The 27,587-nt window shown below is 46.3% G+C and overlaps 1 long non-coding RNA gene across 1 annotated transcript; it reads left to right on the forward strand.

Annotated features, from left to right (window-relative positions):
- The first annotated feature begins 656 nt into the window (after window positions 1-656).
- Window positions 657-22,311, forward strand: LOC134156325 (uncharacterized). Its single transcript, XR_009961885.1, has 3 exons — window positions 657-1,124; window positions 19,288-19,353; window positions 20,476-22,311. It is a non-coding gene; the product is annotated as an uncharacterized LOC134156325 (long non-coding RNA).
- Window positions 22,312-27,587: the final 5,276 nt, after the last annotated feature.

The raw sequence follows: 27,587 nt of genomic DNA on the forward strand, positions 1-27,587 counted from the left end.
CCCCACCACAGCTTTCCAGGGCCGCAGTCCTGTGCCGTAGCCTGCACCTTGCCTCTGGGTGCTGAGGAGAGCTGGGGCCAGGTCCATGCACAAGCCCACCAGGCGCCATCTTGTCAGGGCAGCGTGAGGTGATGCAGCAGCGAGGTGAGGGAATTCCCGTGCTTCCCCTGCTTCCACAGCAACGGGGATACAAGACCTAAACCAGTGTGTGCTACAGTGCCAAACAGTGCCAAGCCTCTCCTCAGAGAGGAGCAGTAAATGCAGCCTGGTAGCTCTTCCCAGAGGAAGGCTCCTTGAAGAGGATGGCTGAGAAGCCCTGCGTGCTGTGAGGACAGGCAAGCCGTGCCCGTGGTCCCTGCTGGTTGTAATGCCTGGATGCAGGCCACATGAATCATCATCCATCAGCCTCCTCCCAGGCGCTCCTCCCTGCTCTCACTCTTCGCAGCTGACAGGACACTGCTTGGAGTGGCTCCCCGTGGCACTGGCCAGCCATCAGGTGCGGCACGGGAGAGCAGAGGGCAGCCATGAGCCAGGCTCCACTCTTCAGTGTGTGTTGGCCAAACCGTGGTTATCTCAGCCAGTCACTTGCTGCCATGGCCTGCAGTCATGGGAGGCTCTAGACAGGGTTAGTGGGAGCATGTGTAGGTAAAGCTGCATGTAGTATCAAATATTGTGCATTCACACACAAAGGAAATACATTATAGTAAAGTTCCTTCAGTAAATAGTGAAGGTGAAGCGACAATGCTAAACACCTGTGCCAAGGAATGCTTTATCCTGATTTAGAGCTAAAATAAAAGAATATAAAGATGTAAAAAGAATGAAAGTAAAAGAGGAAAATCAAAAGGATGAAAGTAAAGGAGAAAACTCATCACTGTCTGTAACAGCAGAAACTGGCTTCTCATTCTGTGTGCAGAAAACCAACCCTCCAAATGCCAACAGCAGCTGAGGTCTCCTTGTGCTTCTCAGGAGCTATCTGCTAGCAACACTCACCATGGAAGCAGGAGAATGGGGTACACCTGGCCCTGGGCACCACTAAAAGGAAGTGACTAGCCTTCAAATGGGCTTGGTAAACACCTGCCAGCAAAGCTTCTGCGTGGAAACCCTTCTGGGAAGAGGTCAGGAAGGTACTTTTTACATTTCATGGTCGCTGAAATCACAAAAAGGGGACAAAGAAGGGAAAGTTTTTTTTTCTAGTTTACTTTTAAAACTTGGCTTGCTTCTAATTAGGTGATGCAAATTCTTCAGATGATCTCTGGGTCTGAGGGGGAATATAAGGTTTTATGGAGCCCGGCATGAGGTTGTGTGTTTTGTACCTTGTCTCCTAGCAGCAAAAACCACATGGATGTGAGAGGCTGTTTTATGATCCGCCAGGGCTGTTGTTGGACAGGCTACAGTGAGCAGAGTTATTCCAACCACGTTGGATTGCTGTTCCCTCCCTCTTTCTTTCTCATTTTCCCCCTCTGTCCCATCTTCTTTTTATTCCTTCTCTCTTTTCCCTTTTTTCTTTTTTTTTCCCCTTTCTTCTTTTGTTTTGTCTTTTTCTTCCTCACCAGGCAAGTGTCAGAGAGGATGGAGGCTTTCATCTTCCTCGTGCCAGAGTTCTCTGACTGGATTTGGCATCAGCATGCTTCTCATCTCCCTTGCAAACCCTTTTCCCTTGCTGGCTAGGATTACACCAGGCATTTCTAAAGAGGCTGTGAACTATGCTGGTTACTCTTTCAGTTGCTCATCTCTTTAGTGTTTCAAAAAAAGGAGAAAAACCAACCCAAACCAACTCCCAGAACAACAACTTTGTGCTCATGCTGTGCAGCAACTTCCGTCAGAGGATTTCTAAGCAGCTTGGCAAACACTAATGAGTTCAGCCTCACAATGCCCCTGTGTAGGAGGGAAGGGTTGTCATCTCTATTTCACAGCTGGGGAAACTGAGGTGTGGGGAAGCCAGAAGATTTGCTTGGGCACATACAGTGTCTCAATTCCTCCCTGACCTGGATTGACTTCCCTTCTTGGTATTTTAACTTGTTCAGGTTGATTCTGTTCTTGCCTTCCCCCCTTTTACACTCCGACCGCAGTTCTTCCTGCCAGTCAGTCTGGTGGCTTTGCAAGTGTGATAACAGAAATAACATCCTGTCACCTTTTCTATGTTCCCAATCAGTCCAGGGAAAAGCTATTCATTGAACTACATGATTCTCTTTTTTGTTGGAAAAGAACTTGTAACTGCTCCTGCCAGAGAGAGACAACTTTAGATCTACATCAGAGCATCATAACAGCCCTCTGCTACCTTCATATTTCACATCACTTTCCTTATACTGCCTTTTTTTCTCTTATTTTCTGCTTGTTAGGCTCATGCAGCAGAATTAAATATTGGCATAGTCCTGCATTTAGCACCACTTCTGGTAGAGCCATTCTGTGTAAGGACAGTATTTGAATTGTTCCCCTGGCTTTGGAAATAACCACCTGCACAATCTTTTCAGCTCACCTGAAGTTCAATCCAAAGAAAACTGAAAGAACAGTGAGTGTTTGCATGGGCTTTGGAGGCCTTTGGGTCATAATCCAAACCACATACTGAAAGATTTTGAGGACTTTTGAGTAAGAATCTTCCCTGCTATTCCTCTCAGTTCACAGAGCTTCACACCACCAATAACTCCCAGCTTCTTCATTGTTCTGTAAAACATAGAGGAAAAAAATCCCAGCAAAGCAAATGCAACTGCAGTGCAATCTCCTCTCCATGGAATGCTTTTGGGCTATTCTATGAGCTGCCACTCACAGTTCTGCATAAGATTGAGATCATGAGTCACAGCAGAAGGAAGCAGAAAGCCTGAGGCATGGACCAGAGAGTGATTTGTGCTTAAAGGTGCAGTGCTGAGATATGGCACTGGCTCCAGACAGTTAGTGATGCAGAAACAGGGCACAAGTCATGGTTATGAATGAATTGCTGATAGCATCAGATAGGAAAGGTGAGTGTCCCTCAAAAGACAATGTGTGACCCAGAACTGATGAATTGGTTTGATTACAGAGAGGGTAATTTTCACAGCTTTTACCACTTGACTTGTTTTAGCCTGGATTTAGGCCCTTTGACTGTCTGCACGTACAATTATTGGCCTATTGCAAATGAGTCTAATGGAGAGGAAAAGGTTCCTAAGCCATTAAGTTCCTGCAAGTTCTATTGAAATGGCATCTGGTCAAGGGCAGAGATGCTTATTGTGGTAGTCTTTACTGGGAAAAGTTGCCTTCTGAGTTCAGTTCCTAAGAACTACCTGTAATACATGGCTGGTCTTTGTAAATACAGAGGATTGCTTGCTTGCTGTTTGTTACAGATTGAGAATCAATTTGACCTTTAGGCTAATACACACCCATCACTTGGCTGTTAAGTCTTCTGGCTCCCTGTCTCCTGTCAGATGCAGTCAGTGGTGTAACATACTTCTGATTTGATTTTCAAAGGTGCTGCGCACATTGCATGCCGTGAAGCTACAGAGACTTAGAGTTGCTCAGCATCACTGAAGCCCATAATAGGAATCTATGTTCTCAGTGCTTTGTGCATATTGTACCTTCTATCCTAAGACCTCTTGCACATAATAAAGGGTAGAGGAAGAATTACCACCTCCATTTATATATCTGGGGAAACTGAGATGCAAAAGGTCCCACAGGGAGCCCATAGTAAAGCTGGAAAACAAATCCATGGAAATCTGATTCCTTTTCTTCCACCTGGCACGTTTGTGAAGAATCAGAATAGTGAAAAGGCTTCTGTCACAAGCCTGAAACCTGGCATTGATGGATGCAAGGGAGTAAACCAGAAGAAGGCTCACAGCACGCTTGTAGTCTACCTTGCATTATTTCCTTAAACATCTGTTGCTTACCACTGTCAAAGAAAGATGCTGGCTAGAGATCTCTGTGGCATTCTTTATGGAGCAGGAAGAAAACACAAATAAGCTTTGTGCCTTCCTGCCCTTCAGAGAGGGAAACTTTGCATTGTCCCTGTCTTGCTGTAAGTGGAAACAGGCGGCTCATGGAAAGAAAGTCTGATCTGAGATGAAAACATCTGGCTCAGCTCAGTCTTATCCAGCCCAGGCTGGGATTTGCACCAGTTGTTATCTGAATCTTCTGAGTGCTTGTTTCTATTCTGCCAAGGTTAGCACCAAGCTTTTAGTCATAGTGGGGATGTTATTCACAACGTGCGCATCGAGGCAAGGGTGGGGAGGACTTGACTGATTGTGGTGATGGCTGATTGTAATGACAGCTATGTTTCATCATTGGTAAACTTGAGGCCAAACTGCATCATATCAACGTCTACATAAATACACGTGGTTCAGAGATGCCCATTTTAGTCCTGGATACAAAGGACATGAAGGTGAGGAGGCCTGTCTGTGGCTCCCCAACTGATTTCGGGCCAGGCAAAACATTATCTGTACATGTCCTCAATATTAGGATGTCAACTCTACCCCAGACAGATGGCAGAGAAAAGTGACAATGCTACTTGCATCCAGTGGCTCCTTTGCTTCCCAGTGGCATGGAGTTGGCCAGGATTTATTTGCTGCTTCCAGAGGAAAGGTCTGTGATTAATTGTTTTCCCTGTGCAGCCAGTTTTCTATGTGTGAGACAAATCAGGTCACAAGTCAGCCAGAGCAGGAAGTTTGCAAAAGGCACAGACCCCAAAGAATTTGCCTGCTTTGCTTGTGACCATAAGGATGCATGATTCAACATGTTAGAGGACTGTGACCCAAGGCACAAAATCTCAGGGAGATTTTGAATGGAATGCTGCTCTCATTCACACTGGTATAAAGCTGTCGGTTCCTTCCTGGTGATTACAGAAGTGTAACTGGCTCCTTCCTGGTATGAATAAATCACCAGCTGAATGATGGGGAGAATCAGCAGAGTTCAAACCCCTGTGTTTGCTCCTTGCTCCTTTCTGCCAGGTTTAGATCACTGGATGTACACATGATTCCTGCACATAGCTAATGGCCAAATGCCACCCAAGCTAAGCATCAGAGACAGAAAAATCAGCTTTCCTTTAAAAAGAGAAGAGCAAGCATGGAAAATCCCCCTAATTATTGAGAATTGCAGCCAAAACCACTTGAAAGCAGAATAGTTCATGCTGGTTAAGTAGAGTTCATAGTCTGAAAATGTTGTGTTTAATTAGCAAGTCACCTTCTTAAGGTCACACAGACAAACTGGCAGAAGATACATCATAAGTCCGCAGCAAGAGGATATGTGAGTGCTGCTGGAAGCAAGCTGAATGTGCAGGAATCTCAGTGGAGGTGTGTTGTCTTGGCAGCTGGTGTTCTACATTGATGCAGAAGGGACGCTTTTAAGAGCAGAGGGGACCCTAGAAATGTCAGAGGAGCACAAGTGTTTCATGTATAGGAAGTCATCTAGCTCTGGGTTCAGAGCGAGATGTCTATCTAGATGTCCATCCGACTGAATTCATAGTGAACAGGCATCCACCACCCATTTCTTCCTTCCTCCCTTCCTGGGACAGTGCTTTTCTGGAGATAATCCAGGGTTTGTGCTGTGAATTATTCTAGGAACTATGAATCGGATCTTCTAGACAAGACATTCTAAGGCTTCCTGTTTCTGAAGGGAACAAAGTTTGCCCCATTGAAATGATCAAATCCAACTGCATGGTATGTCTGTCTGCTGACATCAATGTATTGATACCACAGATGGAATTGATCCAGTCCCCTCAGACTGGATCATCTCAATGTTTTTGAAGTGATTTATACTAACGGCTGGATTCACTTTGCTTGCTGCTCTCTCCCTTTGGTTTTGCTCTTTCTTGCCTCTTTATCTCTCTTTACACTCTTCCTCCCCACGCAGGTCCCCTGCTCTGCCCCCCTCTTCTGCCCCCCTCCTTTTCCACCACATGTGGAGAGGATGACATCCTCCTGCAGCCACCTCGGAGGCTTCTGTCTGTGCTGTGAACAGTGCAGCTTCCTGACAGAGAGAGGGCCAGACAGTGCAGCGGTTCAGTCCTCCTGCTCTGGCTGCGCTTCAGAGACCTGCGGCAGACAGGCTTGCGCGAGCGGTGCTGCCCACATGGCTTTGTGCAGCAGCAAGAACAGGCTGTGACTAATCAGGATTACACCACAATTAGAGAAAAGACACAGAGAGAGTGCCCTGTGTGAGGAAGGGAAGGAATGGCCTTGAGGTCCCTGAGGCCCTAATCTGCACAAATACTGCTACAGTGCTCTTTACCCTCAGGCATTGCATGTATTTTCACTGTTACTGCTGTGTATCTCAAGCAGAAAACTGCTGCCCTCTGTATAGATCAAGCAGGAAAAAAAACACAGTTTTCTACATGCAGGGGAAGAACTAATCTGGTTTATCAAGGCCTTGTAAATGTTTTAGGTAAATTGTTTGTGTTGCTTCAAGTTCCACTTTCCTGCAGACTTGTCCAGCCTCTCCAAGCTGTTCTGGATTACTGGCTGTGCTCGGATCTCAGGAGACCTGGGAGCAGTTGTTAGCAATGTGTATATGTGCTGGCCCACCTTAGACACCACCTATTCAGTAGTGGCCAAAATATGCCAGGCAGCTGCTCTGCTTTGCTTTCCATGCTCTGCCTGCTTACAGTTTCTTTTCTGGAGTAAAGACAATTTGTATTTCTTTTTGTTTGGTTCATATGCAGCCAGTTACAGAGAAGCAATGTGAAGAAACGTGATTTCATACAATGGTGTTTACTAAATATCCCCTAACATTTAATGCCTGTCTCTGTCCATCCTGCTAATTCCTGGAGTGCTCCCTAGCACAGGACATTGTGCCAACAGAAAGCTTCCCAGCTGTTTAAAGAAATACCTCCTCATTGCTCTGTGCTACAGCAAAACATGTGCACTTGTATTCTCTTTCACTGAAACGTATTTCTTTCATTCACCTGCATTCACAAAAGCGAGTGAGAATGCTTGTGTACAGTGAAACAAGACAGAAAAGAGAATGCTGTCCAGTGTGCAGGGATTTATTTCAGTTTCATTCGCATCAGAAATACTTCATTTGGGGGGAGAGGGGAATATCACTTCTGTGTAAAAGCCACTGGCCACCCACAAAGGGAGAGCCCAAAAAGCACCTTTCTTTCTGCTGTATAATGTCTTCAAATCCTCTCAGTTCCTCAGAGTAAAGATCCAAAGGGAGCAACATGAAGCTTGCTATTACCACCATTCTGTGCTAGTGTTCTCTAGCAAAGACTGCTGTGCTGGCCAGATGGCAGAGCTGGCAGACACCTAACATCCACAGCTATCACACAGTGCTGGCACCCACAGTGGGTACCAGCAAATAGCACTGGTGCCATTCCAGGCATTTGCTGGATTGTGCAGGAGGGCTTCCCGTAACTTACTGTCAGGGTGGGATATGCTGGTTGATCAGTACAAATGCAGATAGAGATGTGCACTGCTTTCTTCTCATTTCATGGCATCCTGCAAGTCTAGCATGTAAATATTCCCTATGCTCTAAGCTAACCAGAGAGGGAGTGCTCAGACCAGAAGTGCAGGTATCCGGCCTGCTACTCTCTCGTTTTACTCCCTACTGCAAGACCCAGATGGATCCTCTAAACCCACTGAGCATCCATGTAGTAATTAAAACAATCCTGTAATCAGTGTTCTCACTTTGCTTGCCAGTTAGAAATATTTTATCCTGATTCCAGCGGGTACTTTATCACCTTGTAACAGGCTCATCATCTGCCATGTCCAAACTGAACTTAGACTTAGAAATTGTATAGCAAAAACAAAAGGGTTGTGCAGATCCTACACATAAACACACTTTGTTGGTCTAATTTGGCCTATGCTCCCTTAGTAGAATTAGGAAGAGCAGTATATGATGCTTAAAAAGCATGACTTTTCTACTGCTCCATTTATGCCTCCTATGCTACTTATCAAAATCAGACTGGATTTGATTCTTCTTCTTGCCATACTTGAATAGTAGCTTTTAACGGACTCCATTCAAACACCCGTTTCTGTCAAGGAAGAGTTTCTTGTAATTCACAAGCAGAAAATGGTTGATTGAATTAACTGTAATTAGAACAGATACTCTGTCAGTACTTGCTGAAAAATGTCTATTTTGATTTCAGGGTCAGTCTTCGTTCTTGCATAAAGCATAGAATGACCTTATCACAGAAAGAGTTACAATATCAAAGCCTCAGATGCAATACAGCAACTTCTTTACTTCATGCAGAAAGCCATTAACCATTTTCTCCCACATTCCTTTTAAAACTAGTCCAAAGTGCACTTTTTTTTTAATGAAGTCATGCTTATGTACCTTTTATTTTGATGGAGGAATATGAGCAACATGAGCCCAACAGAAACAAACCCTCCCATTTGAGAGGAGGGTTTTGCAAGGCCACTGTCAGGTATTGCTGCATCTCATAAGCCACAGAGCTGGGGCAGTTTCCAGTAAACACAGTTTCAGTCTCTCACATGTGAGCTCTAGACAGACTAACCACAGCCACAGGCTACAGCTACTGTGGCAGTGGTGGACAGGAAACCAGGAGCATCTGGCCTTTGACTTCCTTTAAAAAGATTTGGGTTTAGGTTGTTCTCTTTTTTCCCTTTTCCCTCTCTCTGTTGGCTTTCATTTCTGCTCAATATGACCAGGAGGCAGACAGGACTTGAAACCACACAGAGGAGACATGCTGGGGGCAGCCCAACCTCTGCTGGGCCTTCATGAGGTTGTCATTGAGAAAGGGAGGGCTTACTCCTGATGTGACCTTGTTAGGGTCATTTTTACATAGCCTTTCTCTCCCCAGCCAAAGGAGTTAATGTCTGCAGTTTCCATCTTCTTGTGCTCCTCAAATTGAACACACCCTTCCCTAAGGACACAAAACCAGCTCTGTTCACAAGATGCTTCTTGGGCAGTTAGGACTCTGCCTGGGCAGGATGTCACCATGTCAACTAGCCAAGCGAGTCTTCGTCTGCACTATTTTGCTTCTTCTTCCTGGCTGATGGAGCTGTGGTTTGTTTACTTATTAGTATGCTTTTTGAAGTACAGGATCCTGTAGAAAGAATGCAACCTAGTAAACACATTAGGAACAGGGATCATGCTGAGGCTGAATTAGGCTAGCCTGGTATAAGAAGTTTAACAGTTACCGAGGAGTGTTCAGGAGCAGACCCCCAAGGATGTCTGTATCGTTGCTGTTACCATAGTAGGGAAACTGAGGCACGGATCAATGAATTGACTCATTGAATGGCAGTCAAAAGGCCAGTGTAGCTAGGAATCAAGCCACAGCCTCTTGAATTGCAGCCCAGAGCTCTCTTCACAGAGACACAGTGCTGCTGCGTTTGGGTGTTACCCAGTTTTTATGCTGCTCTGTCTGCACAGGAAGCAGTTTGCTCAAGACATGAATAAACGTGAAGAGAGCTGGAGTTTGATGGGTTTTTTTTTTCTTTCTAAAGGACAGTCTCCCAAAATAAATGTTCCCTTGAATCAGTTCGAGCTCTGGTAGGAAGAGTTTCCACAGAGTAAAGACCTTTACCATGAGAAGTGTACACATGGGTGAGTCAAAACTTAAAAAAATAGCCTATGATCATATAACTTGCTATATTAGGAACTTGTGTAATTGAGTCTTCTGCTCACTAACTTCTGAGAACAGCTGGTATAGATACCTCAGAGGAAAACAGAACCTTGTACTCCCTTTTACATGCACCATGATCTCTAGAAAACAGAACTGTGTAATGTTAATTTCTCTGTAATCTCAGCTGTGTCTTTGGGACCAGCATTGTTACCCTTCCAGCCTTTGATCCCTGTAAATGGCCTGATCTCCAGTTTGGCTTCCTAGCTGAGGTTCCCATAGGCTGTGACCAGGGACTACTCAACATATGCAGCACTGCCCTTTCCTCAGTGGATTCACTGAGTCCTCTGCTACGTTTTTTTCCACAGGCTTGGGGAGTTTGTCCCGAGTACCTCAGTGTTGAAACTTTCCATCCCTTATTCACTTCTCTCTACACTGACTCACTAGTATGACCTGACTATAGCTTCTTTACTGAGCACAGGGCTTAAATGACACTAATTATCATCATAAGGGCAGCATTGGTTTGGCATCTCCCTATTCTTTGTCAGAATGCACTTTCCAAACCATGGTGGCAGAACAGAAGAGGATCCCCATGAACAGTGTCACCATTAAAGTGAATGTCTGTATGTCTCCGTCCCTGCCACACTGCAGAAATGAAAGGGAACAGGAACAGAAGAGGGAAAAAGCTCACAGAGATAGGAGTTAATAACGGTGCTGACACCTCTAGGAAGGGAGGGAAGAGTGAGACAGACAAGGGTAGGAAACGCAGCTTCCTGATAAAAGAACTTTGGCTGACATGTTTGCTGTGAGTAAGGCAGAATTAGTGACCCCTGTCTGATAGCTATTTATAACACCCCTGCAACGATTCCTTTATCACGAGGCCACGGTCGGTGTCTCTGCACCAGGCAGGGGGAGGAATCAAGTCAGAGGTGGTGTTTTTGCAACAGGAATAAGTGAGTTGCCAAGAACCCCATTGTTCTCTGAGTGAGGCCATGCTCCAGCAGTATACATGTGTTCAGAATGAGAGAAAGGACCCTTGTGCTACCCACACACTGTGTAGATCAAAGGAATTAAATACAAGCTGTCACAGCTCTTCACCAAAGCACACAGAGCCAAGACACTGCCCCTTTTGGGAAGCCCTCCCTAATTAGGCTGGGAGCACATGAGGTGAAAGGTTGTCAGCAAGTGTCTTGCTGGGACACTGCTGACCTCTTATGTCATGACCATATGTGTTTTGAAGTTCACAAGAGCTGGCTAAATAGATTGCCCATAGTGCAGAAGGGCGTTCTTGCCTTATAGTGTATTTTACTAGCTGAAAATGAGAACTGTACAAAGCTTAGATGTAAAATTCCTAGAAAAATGGTAGGAGACAAAAGGGAGCTCTTTAAAGCAGAATTAGTGCTGTCTTGCATGCATATATGGATTTCTTAGGAATCTTTAACAACAGAAAGTGTGTTGGATCTAGTTTCTTTGTATCACTTCCATCCTTCCCGATCCTAAGCATTCCCTAGTTATCTTTTCCTGCTGCTAAAGTTGTGCTGCACTGCATAGCAGTTTTACATACCATAAACACAATGTTCCTCCTTGTTCCTGAGCTACATCTTATACCTGAGTTTCTCCTCTAACCATGAGGTCAATGTAATTAGTACAATGTCCTGGAAGTCCCTGGCTGTGAAACAAGTGGAATGTAGTCACAGACCTGAAAACTCCATATAAGTACTACTTTCCTGTTAGCTACTTACACCTATATGGGTGAAGATCCCTTAGCAGAGCAGTGAAGTTTCCAAAGAAGCTTGACAATTTCCCTTTTCAACCAGTTTGCAGCAAATTATCTGGGAAGAAATGTGTTTGGGATAAGGAAAAACTTTCCACCTACTATTTAACGTGTCTGGTGCAGGCAAAAACTCACTGTGAGCTCAGAGCAGCTGAAGTCCAGAGCCAGCAGAGGATGGAGGAAGCAGCAATTGCATTTTGGAGATTGCAGAGATACCCAGAGCCTGGAGAGAGCAAATGGAATTCTAGAGATTTTTCATGTGCAAATGGATATTTCCTTTGAGAGGCTCTAGACTAAATAATCTAAATGGACAACATATCCTGCTGACCTGGCAGCATCCTCTCAGCCCAGTACAAACCAAGTAATGCCCTACAGCTGCTTGAGAAGGGTAAAAAAGGGGGAGGAAGAGGATGAGGCATGAGTCAGGTTGATCTTTATTGATAATTTCTCCCCCTCTCTCACACTTTCCTCTTTCTTATTTTTCATATCCAGAAAGTCTCAATACTTTGGTTAATGCCATGCTGGAAATCTTGGATAAGGGGGACAGCACTTTCTCACCATCATGTGTCAAAATGCAGACGGGTTGTAGCTTGTGGAGCAATGTGGGGCACTCAGATGTTTGACCCATGTGCTCAGCAGTAGCCTGAGAAGGGTGCAAGCACTTTTTCAACAGAAGGGAGAATCTTTGGCTCTTTGCAGCTGGGAGGATGCAGTGCACAAGCTGCCAGGAAGGATGCTGATGTAGTTGTTACCCACTTTGTGCAGGAGAATGAACTGGGTGACCTCTCAAAGGCTTGTTCTGGGATGAGATGATTCAGCACTCTCACACGAACACTTCTCCCTCACAGCTGTATTTATGGCTGCCAGAGGAGGTATTTGGCCCACGGAGATGGGCATTTGGTCACTGCACTGCCCACTTCTTTCTCTGTCTAAGTCCAGTCCAAGTGCATGGGTTGATGTAATTTCTCATGGGTCAGATGGGCATGAAAGGGCAGAGACCATTCTGTCATTCATGGCACTCATGACTGATAAATGAGGCCTTCCACCAGAAAGATCCTGAGATCTGCAGGTCTCTGGACTGTATTGTCTGCCCTTCTCCCTCCAAAGACTAGATGTTGCAGGAACCAGTCTCCGCTGACACCCCCCTTCACTCTACAGAGAAGGCATCAGGTACTTGAAAGCAGAGCTCCCTGGCATCCATGCAATCCCTTGCAAAGTTGACACACAAAACTATACCTCTAAGTGGGAGATGTTTGCCCCACAGTTTAAGTGTGGCACAGCGCAGATTTGGGGCTAATGCTCATGGCAGAGTAAGGCTAATCTCACAGATTAGAAGAGCCTCCTCAAAAACCTGCTAGGGAGAAGGGATATCTTCCTAGTGAAAGCACTGAAGGATTCGACTCTTTGAACGTTCTCTGACCTCTGTAATGAGCTAACATTTGGTTAGTATGCTTTCTGCTTGGATAATCCATCTCTGAGTGAGAGTGACAGCTCTGTGCTCAGGGCAGAGGTCTGTAGGACAGATGTTTGCCCGGTGCGTGGGATTCTCAGGAGAAAGTGTGTTGGTGCAAGCTATCATTAAAGCCAATTATGTCTGTAAAAGTTTCTTTCCGGTGGAAGGTTGAGGTGTTTCATGACATGTAAGTCACAGAAAGGACACAGGTGGGTATTCACTGTCACACAAGTCCAGCCTTACTCTTCCCCTTCTCCTCCCCCTCTATCACCTGCAGAACCGGTTCTCCCCACCTAGAGTCAGTAACCTAAAACCCTCTGTAGCACGATGAAGAAAGAAGAGGGAAGAGCAGTCATGTCCAGCTCTTGATGTGACACTCCTTTCCCTGCAGGCCTGAAGGTAGATTTGACAAGGAGACTTCCTTCACCCTGTCATCATTGACTGATGTTGTCACTTTGCCTGGCTGTCTCAGCCAACCTGTCTCACGGGGTGTCCATCTTCTAAGAGGCTTGGGACATTAATAGCCACCAGACATGACTTAGCCGCACTATAATAACATACCAGAACACTGTGTAGTGCAGCTAAAGCAGTTGAAAACCCCTGATTCCTGTATTGACAGCAAGACAGAATCAAAACCATCTTGTGAGCCTACTCTAAGGGTGCAGTTTGCACAAGGAAGCAGAGAACTGACTGAAAGCTCTGCCTCCTGGGCAAATAAAAACACATGGTGCTTCCGTCCTCTTTCAGCTCAAGAGCTCAAAGAGGTCCATAAATATTAATCCTCTGCTAGATCAATTTTATCCACAACCTGGCTAAGATTCTGGAACAAATCAGAGCCCAGCTGAACCCAGGATACTCCTCTATTTCCTCAACTAGATCTTTAGCTGATATTGTCAGCTCAGGACAATGTTGCCCAAACCTTGCTTGACAGTGGACTGCATCTATGTTGTGAGAAACTGAATTGCAAGGAGCTGCTGAGATTGTATATTGTTATACTATATATATTACATACATGTATGTAATGCCTTACTCCCTCCCAGCCTGAGCAGCCTGCAGGCTCACAGTACTCATGTGCTCTTGTGTTCAAGATGCAGCACAGATGCTGACTCCTGTTACTGCCATGAATTAGATAGTTCTTAGACTTGTGAGAGAGTTGCTGCCACTCAGTTCACTGGACAGTGTCAAACTGGCAGGAGAGTTTCATCATGAATACTAGCTGCTGAATATGGACATTTTTGCTGTTGTGAGTGAATGGACATTTGCTTGCATCTCGGGCAATGGCTGAGTCAGCTCCTCACTCTTTTCAGCTCTTGTGGCAACAGGTAAAACAACATTTATTCCTGAAGAAGTGTGGTCAGTTTAGTGTCTTGCAGAAGATTAGATAGTGATCTTAACTCCTGTCATGTCCCATTCTCAGAACCCCCACTCCCACTGATAGGGCAGCTTCTTCCCATCCCCAGGAAGCTGTGGCTCCTGCCCCTGGGGCTGTGGTACCCTACATTCAGCACTTGGATGTATAAATAGCTTTGCGCCTCATGGTGTTTGAATGTTGTTTATACCCCACTGCCTGCCACGTCATGTGCCAAGGCTATAAATATGCTACTGAGTCTAGACTGTATCTAAACTTGGCACTGGGTACCCAAGTTCATGAGAGGAGCAGTTTCATCTATTAGCACAAAGGGGGTGCCCCAATGTGTTTGATCATGGGTCCAGAGACGACTTGGCAAGAGACTTCTCCTCCTGCCATGCCAGAGTAGCACTAGCCCTGCTTTCTGAAGGGGCCTTGGAAACTCTCTTCCTCCCCTGCTCCAAAGCTACTGGGCACCCAGCCCAAAGGAAATACCTCACCTTATCCTTTCCTGATGTGCTTCAATGCACCATTGAGTGCAAGAGGCCCAAAACATCACAGACTCACCTTCACTTCTGGGTAGATCCAAGCTGAGGCTGGGTTTGGGCTGGCGACACAGACTGAGGTACTGGGGAAGGGATGAATTGCTGCAAGACTGAGTTGGAAAGGAAGAACAAACAAGCATTAGTTGTCTGTTCAAGCTGTGCTGATACAGCTGCATCAGGAACCTCTGCTGGTAAATGCAGAGTCACAGGCAAAGCTGATGTGTTTTCCTCATGCAACATTTGAGTGATAATACATATTTTGACTAAGGACAGTGAACCACTTAAGGGCAATGTGTATCTATGTCAGGGAGGCTACATGAACTCCTTCCCACTTCTGGGTTTTGTTTGAGGCTAAGAGCACCTTTGGCACATTGTGGGGCTGTTATGTGATGGATTAATGACAGAACAGAGGATCACATCTCACATCAGAGCACTGGCTGTACAAATATTTTGTGCCAAAACTGAAATCTTTCTGGACCATAACCTTAGGAAGCAGCATGCTGAAGCCTGCTTGACTCCATAGCTGGTTCACTGCTATACATCATTGCTCCTCTCTAATTCACAAAGGACACAGCATTCCTTGAAGGAACAGGACAGACTTTTTGTGGCTTGACTGTGAATGTGGAACGTCTCCATGTGGCTGTGGCATGTAGGCAGACAGGGCTCCCAGCAGCAGGGAGCCTAGAGCTGACAGTCAGTCCCTGAGAGGTCCCTGATGATTTATAGGGTGCAGTTAAGCTTCCACAGACTTTAGAAAGGTAGAGCAAGTGTGCAGCCATTCTGGGAGCACTTCTTTTTATGCTACATCACATCCCATTGGCCTCTCGCATGGATCCAAACCAGCCCCAAGTGGGACCAGATGCTTTAAGCAAGCCCAAGAAGGCAAAGATGAATGAAAAAAAGAAAGGAAGTAAAATGGGTCAGTGATGACTTAGCTGAAGTATGAATGTCCCGTGGCACGAGGCACAGGGAGCCAGGCACAGTGAAAGGGCAGGCTTGGGAATAGTGGGGTCAGGATGCAGAACTCTGGGTAGGACATGGGTCCCACCCAGTGGGTGCTCGGTGGCTGGGGACTGGCTAATGGGAGCATCACTCTCCCCTTTGGGGCACCCAGCACAGCAGCTGCTGACACTGGCTAAGGTGATGGAGTTGCTTTAGCCATGGGGGATGAACATTTGGCCATCAACAAAAGGAAATAGGGGCAGATTCTGTCTCTGCCATGATGCTAGGGAAGGTCATTCAGGACTTGATTTTTTTCTGTCCCCATCAGTTTTGTTTGCTGCCAACTCCATCTCTTTTTGGGTTGAGCTGCAAGGATTACAGAGGTCTCATCTTGACGCTTCTCTTGCTCTCAAGGGAGAACAGAGGATGAAGACATACATGAGAAATCTCTTTCATGGAAAACTATAGGGGATACTGGTACCTTGCTCCCCACACTGCTTCTATGACCACTCTGGAGTTAGTCTTAAAAAGCAAAGAAATAATCTCCAACTAAATTGCAGTTGTCCTGGCAAAAATCACTCAGATCTTCAGTAATGTGAAAACTTCTGCCATTCATGGAGTTAAACATTTCCTAGTATCAAGGCTCCCAGCAGGGGGACAGTAAAAGGAATTGAGTAACTGTTCAAGCAGACATACGTTGGAACCCCACTGGCATCTCACGGTATTTAAAACTATTGAAGAATTCCCAAGGAGTGCTTTGCCAGTGCCTGACTGGGAACAAGCATCCAAGCAGTGATTATTTCTGCTGGGGAAGATTTCCACCCATTCAGTACAAAAGGTGTCACCTGTGTACTTGTCTCCGGAATACCTGATGGTCCTTTTGATGCCAGTACGATGTGAGATCTGGCCCATATCAGACATGACCTGTTGCAGAAGTGCCACCACACTTAATGATGCAGGTCTCACTGTGGCAAGATGGCAAATCCTGATCTGGTGTGGCTCTCCTGTAACCTCTCAGTGAGTCTGAAGGGTGCCAAAGATTATGTTCTGAGTTGCTCAGGGACTGATCCCTCACTTATTGACTTGGGGTTAGGAAAGGAGGAATAGGAGAAGAAAAGTAAAGGTTTATGGGGTGCTGAAAGCACCCAGCAAGCACCTAACAGAACTGTAACAACATACTTGGGCAGGATGCATGTCTGTTTGCAGACACCACTGAAGTGTGAGCTGGAGTGCAACTGATGCCCCAGAGGTAAGAAAAACAAAATAGCCCTCTGCAGGTTTATGGGCACAGGGGAACTGAAGTGTTAAATGGCTCTGGTTTGCCTGTTTGATTTATCTCCTGACCCCTGCTCCAGCAATGACCTGTGGCACCAGAGGCACAGCACTTGCCTCTTGCACTCTTGCACATCAGTACTTGTAACCTGATTTGCTCTTTGTTTCCTTGTGTGTTAGGGCAGAAGTACATGCAAGGCACCATTTGCTCCTTTGGCAGCACCTCATTTCGATCTTGCTGTACTATGCAACATGCAGATGTGTTTGTTTTGTTTCCTGTTAGCAGGTTGAGCCTCAGCACTGTGTTTTCACCTGGGAGATGAGCACATTTGATACACAGGCTGTAGCAGGGACACCAGGCTTGATACTATCTCCTTTATGTGCATTATATACTCCTTGTGACTTCAGTGAGTGAGGTGCCTGTGTTAGCAGCACAGGATTGCTGAGTGCCTGCCACAGGCTCATTCCAGCTCCTTAACCCCTTCCATGGACTGAAAGGCTCTGTGTGTGTTGAGTTCCTGTATCTCAGCCCAGGCTGTGGCTCAGCAGGACACAATATGTACTGCAGGCTTATGTGTTTGGCTTTAAGTGTGTATCAGAGGACACACACTTGCTGGAGGAGATGTCGGGAGAGGTAGAGAAGAGGTACCAACGGGAGTGGTGTGAGCTGGGCTGCATTTGCCTCATGGCTCTGCACGTGTCTGGAGAAGGCAAAGGGTGTGAGGGGTGGGGGAGATGGTGTGGATTTTGTGGCAGGCACTGTATGCTCGGTGAGGTGCCTGCCCAGGAATCTGGCTGGGGATGTTTTGGATTGGCTCTCCAATATGCTGGGATGTCCTGGGGAGGCTGCAGAGCTCATTTCCTCAGCGCCTGGCACAAAGTCTGCTTCCCAGCTCTCCAGCAGCCATGCGGAGCTGCAGGGAGGCCACGAGGTGAGGCATGTTTGAGCTGTTACCTGGGCAACGGCTAAACACTGACTTCAGATAATAAGTGTAAAATAACTTAGCATCAGGGGCAGAGGGGGGGCTGCCCCTGCCCCTGCTCCCAGGGAGCCCCATAAAATCCACAGTGAAAAGCTACTTGTGCAGCCAAATTGGCTGAAGCTCAGCCTGTGCTCAGAGCTCTTGACAAGCTGTACCCAAGGCAGAGGCACTGCGGTGTCCTGGTCCTTTCAGGTGGGCTCCTGCATCATCGTATCCAGCCACCTGCTACTGCCTGTGTTGTCTGTGGCTTTCTTGAGCCTTTGGATGGCTCTATGAAATGCATCCAAGGGGAAAGATTTACACACAGACTGTTTTCCCAAAGATCCTTGAGGCAGTACAGCTTCTTGGCACATCCTTACAGACTCTGAGCAGCAATCTGCGTCCCTTGCACACAAGAGCTTTGCTAGACTTTAGTCAATGATAGGTTAATTTATGGGTTCAGCATTGAAACTAACAGCAAAAGAAAGAGAAAGCTCTAGGGCAGGTTGCAGCTCTGCTGGTGTTGGTCCATTATGGTGGCTGGGAACCGAGTGTGACTTCGTTCTGCATGGAAATAGCCTGGGTGCTATGAGCACGGCTCAGCCATGGCTTGCATCTTGCTTTGCTGTGACTAAAGCCTGGCTTGAATGGGAAGCAGGAAGCTGTCCCTGGGTTTTTAGATGCCTCAGAAATGGAAGAGAGGAAGAAAAGAGCAGGAGTCTGTGGAGAAAGGGGCAGCCTCTCTTCCTTATCTTCTGTGCCTGTACTTCTGGATAAAAGGGACCAAGGCTTCCTGCAGCTCTGCCCTCCATGCCCAGAAGTGGGATCAGTTCTTGCACGGTTCACCAAATGCACGGGCTGCATCAGCTGCTGCTGGATGGCGGCTGCAGTTTGCTCTGCCTGTCTGCATTGTGTTACCTAGGGGCACTTTGCACAAGCAAGAACAAAACTGAGGCAGAGATCCTCCTGTTATCTTGGTCACACAGCACCTCGCATGCTGAGGATCCAGGTCCATGACAAGGTCTTTAGGCACAAACGCAGTATCATGACAAATTAAGGGGTTTTGTACAGTGTGTATAGCATGACATAAACTTGTACCTAAGCACATGACCAGTCTGCATCACGTACATGTTACAGCACAGGACTTACTGTTTGTGTGCTGCTCCTACATTTACTGGAAAAAGCTTTGACGAGGGTAGGGTGTATAACACACAGTCATTAAAAGTTCCTAGTGCTGTTCTGTCTCTGTAGTAAAGCTGGCCCGGGTGCAGTGGGGACTTGCTTCCAGACAGATGGAGCTGTAGCATTAGGTCGTCATGGGAGGGATGGGATTATAATTGACAAGCAGCATGAGGTCACTTTCTCAGTCCCCTTTGGGTGGGATATATCAACAGGCTGCTGTTTGCCTTGCATGCAGTGACTAATGTATTTTTTTTAAGGTCTTCTTATGCTGCTTCCCCTTCCCTCTTAACTCATTCTCATCCTTTGCTTTTCTTTATTCAGTCAGAAATGACAAAGAAATGTGAACTACAACAAATAATGCCATTTGCCTTGGAGTCACACATTAGCAATGGTATGTTTCTCACCATAGCCACCATACCATAAGGTCACACACTGATGCCACCCTGCACTCAGCCACTTGCCAACTCCTGTAGGCATCTCTATACATGCATAAAATAGGAATAATTATCCTTCTTTTACCTGCCTTATCCCCTTAGATTGTGAACCATCTAGGCCTTGACAATGGGATTAGAACTGCAGTGGAATCCTCAGGATCAGATAAAAGGGTATCATAGCTGGCATTTAGGGTCCAGCCAACATTTCCCTTATGGACTGCTGTGGGCAGCATGTTGGAAAACAAAGCATGAGCTGAAGGGCCACTTTTGGAGGTGAGTGAATTCCAAAAGAAGCCTGGAGAACTCCCCATTTTGTCAGCAGATCCATGCGCTGGATCCATTTATGGCAAGGTCTAAAGTTAGCAAATGGGTAAGTGTCTTTGAGGGGAAGCACCAGCAGGTTGTAACTTGCTAGGCCAGCAAAAGCTGGGTGTTAGGATGGCAGCTTACACAGTGTAGTGGATAGATGGTTTGGTTTGGAGACCAGTGCCAAAGCCAGAATGTGGCCCAGCAGCACTGGGAGCAGTGGAAATGAAAAAGCCATTGTACAGTGAACTGTTAAAGTACATTCCCTCCGCCTGCATGCAACCTTGCTCTGAACTGTATTTGTCTGGGTGTCTCTCCTATACACACAGTCACTACCAGGTTAGCTACAAGCCAGACTGTCATGGGAACAAACCCCAACTCTCTTCCCAGAAGGGCTGGAACTGAAGTCTGACACAGCCCAGGACTGACAGCGTATCTCACCAGCTGGGTGGAGAAAACGGCTGTCAGCCGGTATATCCCTACCCTGAGAGGGACAGGACCCTGAGAATAAACCTGCTCCAGGTCCCTGCTTCTGAACAAAATGTTCTTGGCATCTCCTGGAGCTTGCCCTACCAGAGCTTGTAAAACAAAAAGGTGCCTATGTTTCTGTGCAAGTCAGGCTGGCGTTTTCACTCCCCTGTCTTTGCTCAGCTCCTGGAACTACACCAGGTCATTCTTTCTGGTGAGGAGTGCTTGGGGTGGAGGTGGGAAGAGAGAAATGAGACCTAGCTTGATGTTGTAGGTTAGTTGCCATCTGTGATTTCTCTTCTTAGCAAGGAAAGCAATGACAGACAGCGTGGCAACTCCTGAGAGCTCCAGAGGACCTCTAACCCTATGGAGAAGGTGGATCTAACAAATTCTTGAGCTGCAGTTTATTTCCAATGGCAAACCTAATGCTGGAATTGAAGCGTTAGCATTTCTGTTTATCCAACTCTACTGAAAGTAACTAATACATTTATACAGCACTTTGGATGTTTAGATTATATTCAGGCATTAGAGACATCCTGTTCAGAAAAGCTACTTAAATGAGCCAGGGAATTTTAGGACAGAACTAAATTCTCTGTTGCTGTCTTCAGAAAACCTTAGTGGCTGCTGAAGGAGCATGAATGGCTCTGAAGATCTGCAGGTTCTCTGGGTGCAAGGGTGGAATGGGAAAGACACTGCCTCAGCCCTCCTGGGTTCCTGTTGTGACCTTCTATGCCATTGCTGGAGTGACAGATGGGTTTGCCTGGGGGCCTTGCTGGTGTTCTGCTGTTCCTATTACCTGGGGGTTTATGCTGGTGGCTGAGAAGTCCCAACAGTTCTGTTATTTCCCCTGCACTGGGCAAAGGTGGCTGAAGATGCTCACAGTGGGGCAGGGATCCTCGAATGAAAGGAATTGGAGCAATGCACATGGCAGACAGATGCTGAATTCCTCCGTGTTTCAATTACTCACCAGAGGAGTATGCTGTGCTGTAGGCACAGGGACAAGGTGTGAGTAGGAAGTGTATAGGGAAGGGGGGGTGCCTCTCCCACCAAGAATATGTGCTTTGTACCCTCCACTTTTCTGTTATTCAGCCTGCCAGCAAAATGAAAACCATGTGAGGGGTGGAGCAGGAGGGCAGGGATTTATGGGTTGTTTTATATGAGATGATGTAAAACACTTTTATTTCAAGTTCTCTGTTGCGTTAATTTCCTTTCTCCTTCTCTTGCTCTTTTCATAACCACATGCAGGAGAGAGGCAGAGCAGGAGAGATCCAGGCCCTGTGCAGACACAGCATAAATCTAACTACAGAATGCCAGTGGTCAGTGGCTAACCCACCCCTTCTATTACCATGCCATTTACTCTGGTTTCTGGGAAATGAAACATGGAGCCAGGTGATGTCTTTGTGCTGTGGGCACCTCAGTTTGTGCTGGTTCCCAAAAGCTGTGCTGAAATGGGGAGTTACAATAAGTGTGCACTTTTTCCTTCCTAAATAACCATCCTGGGGGTTAGGGTTTACTGCTGTATGGCAAGATCCATATGTGTATATTGCTCCTGTGTCCAGACTATAACATTATAGAGCATATTTAAATGAAAATCCTCATCCACTGTGTAAAAATAACAACCCCAGGACAAAAAATCTGTTCAAATTGTAGCAATTATTGCTCTTATTTCCATAAACCTTAATCCTACCCTGGGCTATTAGACCAAGTCTTTTTAAAGCCATGTTGGACAGAAAGGTTTACTGAGATCAGTCTGGAGGTCACCCAGAGCTTTCATGTTCTAGTTAGAGCCTCAGTAAGTTCGGGGGGTCTGTGCACAGGCCTCATGGCAGAATCAGGCTGTCAGGGATGAGGTAAAGGAAGTAGTTGTGGAATAACCCAATGAACTTCTATGGTAAGGCATGGAAAATGCTTGGTTACAGGCTTGTTACTTCATTCTGGACTGAGGACAGCAAAAATGAAGAGACAGGAAAGGTTGGAAAAGATTGTTTAAAGCAAAGCTAATGATAATAAAAACAGCACATGTGGAAGGTAGTAAATGTGATGGGATGGGCAACCATTCACTAAGCACTAAGTAGTGATGGTAGCTACTAAACCAGCAGTGGTTGGGAACAGAGCTCATCTCTGTGCATTCCACCCTTATTTGAATTAGTTTTTTCCTCCTTGTTTTTTTAAGGGAAAGACTAAACCAATGATGTGCAAATCCAGGGAGGTGAGAAATATTGTTGAGATGAAGCATATCTCACTTCATTCTTGCAGATATTGTGTAGTTAAACTGCAGAGAAGCACAAACACAGGAAACAAAGATACTCAAATCACTGTCACATTGAAAATCTTCCCCACCTTGTTCCTGCTCTAATTCCAGTTGGTGGGTGATGAGAGCATGTAGGTGATGCATCCATCCACCACCAGGATAAGTTTAAACTGGAAATGTGATCTATTGGTAAATTTAATCGGTTTAAATTGGAAACAGCTCCAATTCTTCTGCATAGCAACTATTTTGTTCACTTGCATTGTCTTAAGACCCTGGCAAGGACCAGTGTCCCCTCTTGCTAAACTTCAGTACATGCTTCAAATAGATCCCACACTGAGTAGACAACACACCTGGAAAACTTCCAGGTTTCCAGGAAGTCAGTGGGAGATCAGGAATGGCAGACATTTGCTGAGCCCCCAAGTCATTATGCAGGCCCTGTGTCAAACTCCAGCACTTTTCCAACCAAGAGGACAGTGAACTGAGGTACTGATGTGAATGTCCAGCTGAAAATGGCACTGGGGGCATTGTTTGTACACGCATTGCAGCATCCTGTCACTACTGTGGCTTTCAGGGCCTGAGATGAGGAGACACTGACGGTGCAGAGTGATTGCCACAGCCCCTGGACTCCCGAGGGGAAAAGAAGCTTGGCCAAAGAGTGCTAATAACAACAGGATGTCAAAGAGAACCAGTGCAGGAGCAAGCTGCCATTTCTACAAAGCAAAGCAATCCTATGCAGCTTCAGTGCAAAGGTGGGTGAGTGTGTAATTTGTGTTTATACTCCTTATGGAAAAGGCAAAAAATGGAAGGTTGGGTGTGGATACAAACTCTCTCCAGCTTTGGGGATGCTCTGATTCAGTGACTGTGGTTGTGGCCATTTTTCCCCTCTTCCAGTCAAAGATGAGTATCGTAGTTGATGTGTAAGACACTGTAACAGCACAGTTCGTCTGCACTGTCTAAGGGTCTATGCTGGATACTTCAGACCAGTTCTTTGCTGCCCAGGATAGACCTTTCACCCTTTCAGCTGGTCTCCTACAGCTGTCCCCTGCCTGTTAGGTCAGATATTTAGCTGGATTATATTTGTGTGGAGTGATGAGCTTTGAGATAATGGCTGCTTTGTTCCTGGGATGGACAAAGGGAGGAAATTCCAAAGAGAAGGGAAAAGGGTGAAAAAAAGATGGAGCAGAAAGGAGGAGAAGGGTTTATTTGTACATACAGACCATAAAGCAGTGGAGAGCATTGGCAGTGTCCTCAGTGAGGTTGGGAATCTGCCTCCACCAAATTCCATAGAGGGGTTGAGCTACAGCCTCTAATTCAGTCTTCAGCTCCACCAAAGTTGAGGGCATTTGATTTTGGTATCAGTCCATTGCTTGTAAATGTAGCTTCATGCAAGTCCCTTAAGGCTTCAGAGCTTGAAAACTGGATGGATTGGAACCCTATGGAACTAATATGAGTTCAGCTCCAATTAAATTTGAGTAGGGAGGGAAAGATGTTGCACGGAAGATGTTAGTGACTCTCACGCTTTGTTGTGCTGGAACTGGAATGTTCCTCTCAGACTGGCATGTTGCCCTGGGAGGGTGGGAAGCACCAAACTGCAGCCTGTACCTTTTAAATTCCCCACCCAGCCCACTCCCCATTCGTGAGATGTTTGATCCCTGAGCTCACTCCTGAATGGGGTCCAGGTAGCTCCTTAGTGCTTCAGCTGCTCATCCTGGAGCCCTGGATCACAGACTCTCCTCCCATATGTTTCTTATTAATCCTAGTCTTGCCTTCAGAGAAGCTTGCTATGGGGATGGAGAGGAGTGGGTTCACAGAGGGATGCTGCTGCTCTTTTCCATTGCTCCTCTTTTCATTCTTCAGAAAGCAGGACTCTTTCTGCCTATATTTGGCTCCATTTGCAGTGAACTGCCAAGGTGGGGAGGATCTCTGCTCACCCACTGCATTTCAGTAATGCTGGCTCTTGGGAAAAGGCTCTCATGGGCTCCTGGTACTTTACAGATCCCAGGAATTTCATGTATCCTTTAGAGGGAAAACTACTGAGGTGCCTCAGCATTATGCTACAGGTCATCCTTGCCCACAGTGTGAAGGAACCAGGACTTTCTGCTGTTCATAGCAGAAGCAGAGCTGGTCTCCCTCAGTCAATGGCTGGCACATCTCTCAGTCAGTACTGAGCCAGGCTGTCCCCCAACAACCAAGGACTCTTAGGGCCCTCAGTCACTCCTTACAACTGATTACACCTCCTATTCTTCTAGAGAGAAAAACCAGAAGCCTAAATTCTTGGCCTCAGTGGCATCCTCTTACCACAAGCCCCCCGAATCCAGTTCCTTGTTAGTGTGGAAAAACACTTCTTCCCAGTTTCGATTTTATGCAGTTTTGAATTCTCTTGAATGCCCTTCTTGTTCCTGTGCTGACAGCCTCCTGCTCCCAGTGCTGGGTCAGCCCTGCAGTGGTTTCATGACACAGGACTTAAAACGGTAGCTGCTTCTTGGTGTCTTGGCCTTGAAAGTGGAACTAAGCCTATTTAGCAATGACAAGGTGTGTAGTAACAGAGGCCAAGTCTTGTAGCAAACCAGGCCATGTGTAGCATCTGAGCACTGCTGACCAGGAAGTAGTACATGTTAGAACAGACAACTGCTGACCTTTGAGCAGTCTCTGCCCTGGCCTCCTCTCTGCTTGCTCATTTTGTACTTCTTGTCTTTATGCTTCTGCTTCCCACATGTAAACCAGGAGGAGTCGATAATCACTCACTGCAGAATGAGACAGAAGGAATTCAAATTATGTGTGTAAACTTTACAGCCTTTAGGATGTTCATTAAATCACTCACAGGAGGACTCTCAATAAAACTCTGCTGACAGAAGAGCCAGGTGAAGTGGCTATGTGTGCAAAAACACAGCTATGTCCTGCATGTTCCTACACCCTGGACTTTGGTTACTCCTTCAGACATACACTTCTCCCGGGGCTCCTCCCTGATTCTGAGCAATGACCTCAGCCATTCTTAGGGCAGCTGAGCACTGTCAGTATCTTCATCACCACCAGAGAGATTTCTTTGATGATGCTCCTGGCAGGGATGCACTTTGGGCACGAGAACAGAGCTTCACATGTGTGTCAGCCTCCACACACAGCTGCTTAGTGCAGGCTTCTAGATTCCTTTCACCAGGTGCTTTGGCTGCTCTAAGCTCAGAGCGTCTGTGCTTGCAGGAAAGAAACATAATTCTTCATGCTCTTGCTTGACTGTGGTGCTGGTTTTAATTTGAATGCCAGAAAATAGCTGAGCTGCAGGCACCTATCTGTTGTGTTGGACTCTTTTACCAACATTTCAGCTAGCTGAGGACTTGAGACAGAAGTGTTACAGAAATGTCAGACCCAGCTCCAGCTGTACTCAGTGGAAAAAGAGTAACTGACTTCAGTAGGAGCTGGATTGGGACCTAAAACAGTGAGTGCAGTGGTGCTGCAATGTCTTTCATCTCCAAGTTGCTGGGTGAAATCCAGACTACACTGGTAATGGCTGGGAAGCTGCCAGCCGCTTATGATGTGGAACAAGCTGGTGAGTCCTTGCTCCAGTTTGTAGGAAGCCACCAGACAAAACAAGTCCCAGGAATAGCCAGCTCAACCCCTTCCTGGTTGGGTTCATGCTGTACTGGCAAGGGAGTAATTTAGGAACTTCCCCTGATGTGGCTCCTGTGGTGTCTGATCTGTGGAGGCCACAGTGCTTCTGTGAGTATTTATCCTCATGAAATTCCCTGGAAATCTTCAACATGCTATGCAAACAGTGTCTGGAACATAGAGCTTTCCCAGATCTGGCCCACTCTCCTGGTGCTTTGATATACTCAGAGCATAACCACGAAACCTATCTTCCTCTTTGATTTCCCTGCCTGTAGCTGCATCCCCTGGACTCAGTGCCTACACTCTGCAGTACTCATTCTTGCAGGTGAAGTGCACTGTGTGATAGAAGAGCAGACACGTCATAGTGTAGGGTACCCCAAGAGCTCAAATTCAATGGCTGACTGAAGCAAGAAAGAGATTGACTTTCTAACAGTATCCCACTGGGCACGTGAAGCAGTGTGGGAGGTTGGACAGTCAGTGTTTTTCCCAGTTTGAGATCAAGACTGGAAAACGATGAGGAAGGAGAGGCAGCCCCCTGCACCGACCAAGGTACAGCTGTTAGTACAAGCAAGCATACCTCCTTGTTCCACCTGAAACTAAAGGTGATGACAGCCAGGAAACGGGTAATACTTTTTCTGTCTGGCTCAAGTGAGGTGCTCCAACAGTGTCTATGTCTTTGTTTGCCAGGGCTTCAGAAAAAGCAATGCCTGAGCTTTTTAGAACTGATCTCCCCTTTGAGATGTGTTCTGTGAAGAGGAAGCCACAAGACAAAGTAACTTCAAAGTGTCCAGGATGATAGGCCTGTATAGACAAAACTGGACAGAGAACATGTGCAGGATCTGTTAAAGATCAGATTTTATATGCCCAATTCCTCACAGCAATAAAGCAGCTCTGCTTCTAACAGTGCTCTTATAGTGCTCTCTGCTGGGCAATGAGAGGTAGAGGCAAGCATAGCTGCAAGTAGCCTTTAGTCTAGAAGGCAGATGACCATCACAGGCTAAGTAATGTACAAATTCAGCTTCTGCATTGCTCGAGTAAGTACAAACTGGTTTGCACTGATGGGCAGGAGGACGGTGTATACATTCTGCTCCAGGAATAAGTTTCTAGCCAATGCATAAATGTCTAGAGCCAGCAACCTGTTGCTGTTCTGTTGCCGTTCTGTTGTCGTGACAGTGGTCCCCAGGCAAACAGGCCTGTCATGCAGCTTGGAGCACATTCAGGCTGCTCTGTCAAGGCACCCATCTGGAAACACCTATAACACTCCTTAGTGAGCTTGGCAAGAAAGATTAGTCTTTCACTGCTTCCACTCTGCTGCTGGCCATGGTAAATAGGGGAAAAGGTAATTCTCCCTGTGATAATTGATCTCCTAGCAAAAATGGAAAGCCATATCCTATTGATCACCTACCAAAGGCCCTGCCAACCTCGGATTTGGTGATGGAAAAGCACTTTTGTCACCTTAATGTCATTATTTCAGAATGGTGACCTGATGGAGAAAAGCCAAAACCTTCCTGTGCTCCCAGGATACTTCCACCAGAGGGCACTGCGGACAGACCTTCACGTTCAGAA

The sequence above is a fragment of the Pezoporus occidentalis genome, unplaced genomic scaffold (assembly GCF_034315485.1).
Source record: "Pezoporus occidentalis ecotype Australia unplaced genomic scaffold, CSIRO_AGI_Poc_V1 ctg119, whole genome shotgun sequence".
Lineage (NCBI taxonomy): Eukaryota > Metazoa > Chordata > Aves > Psittaciformes > Psittacidae > Pezoporus > Pezoporus occidentalis.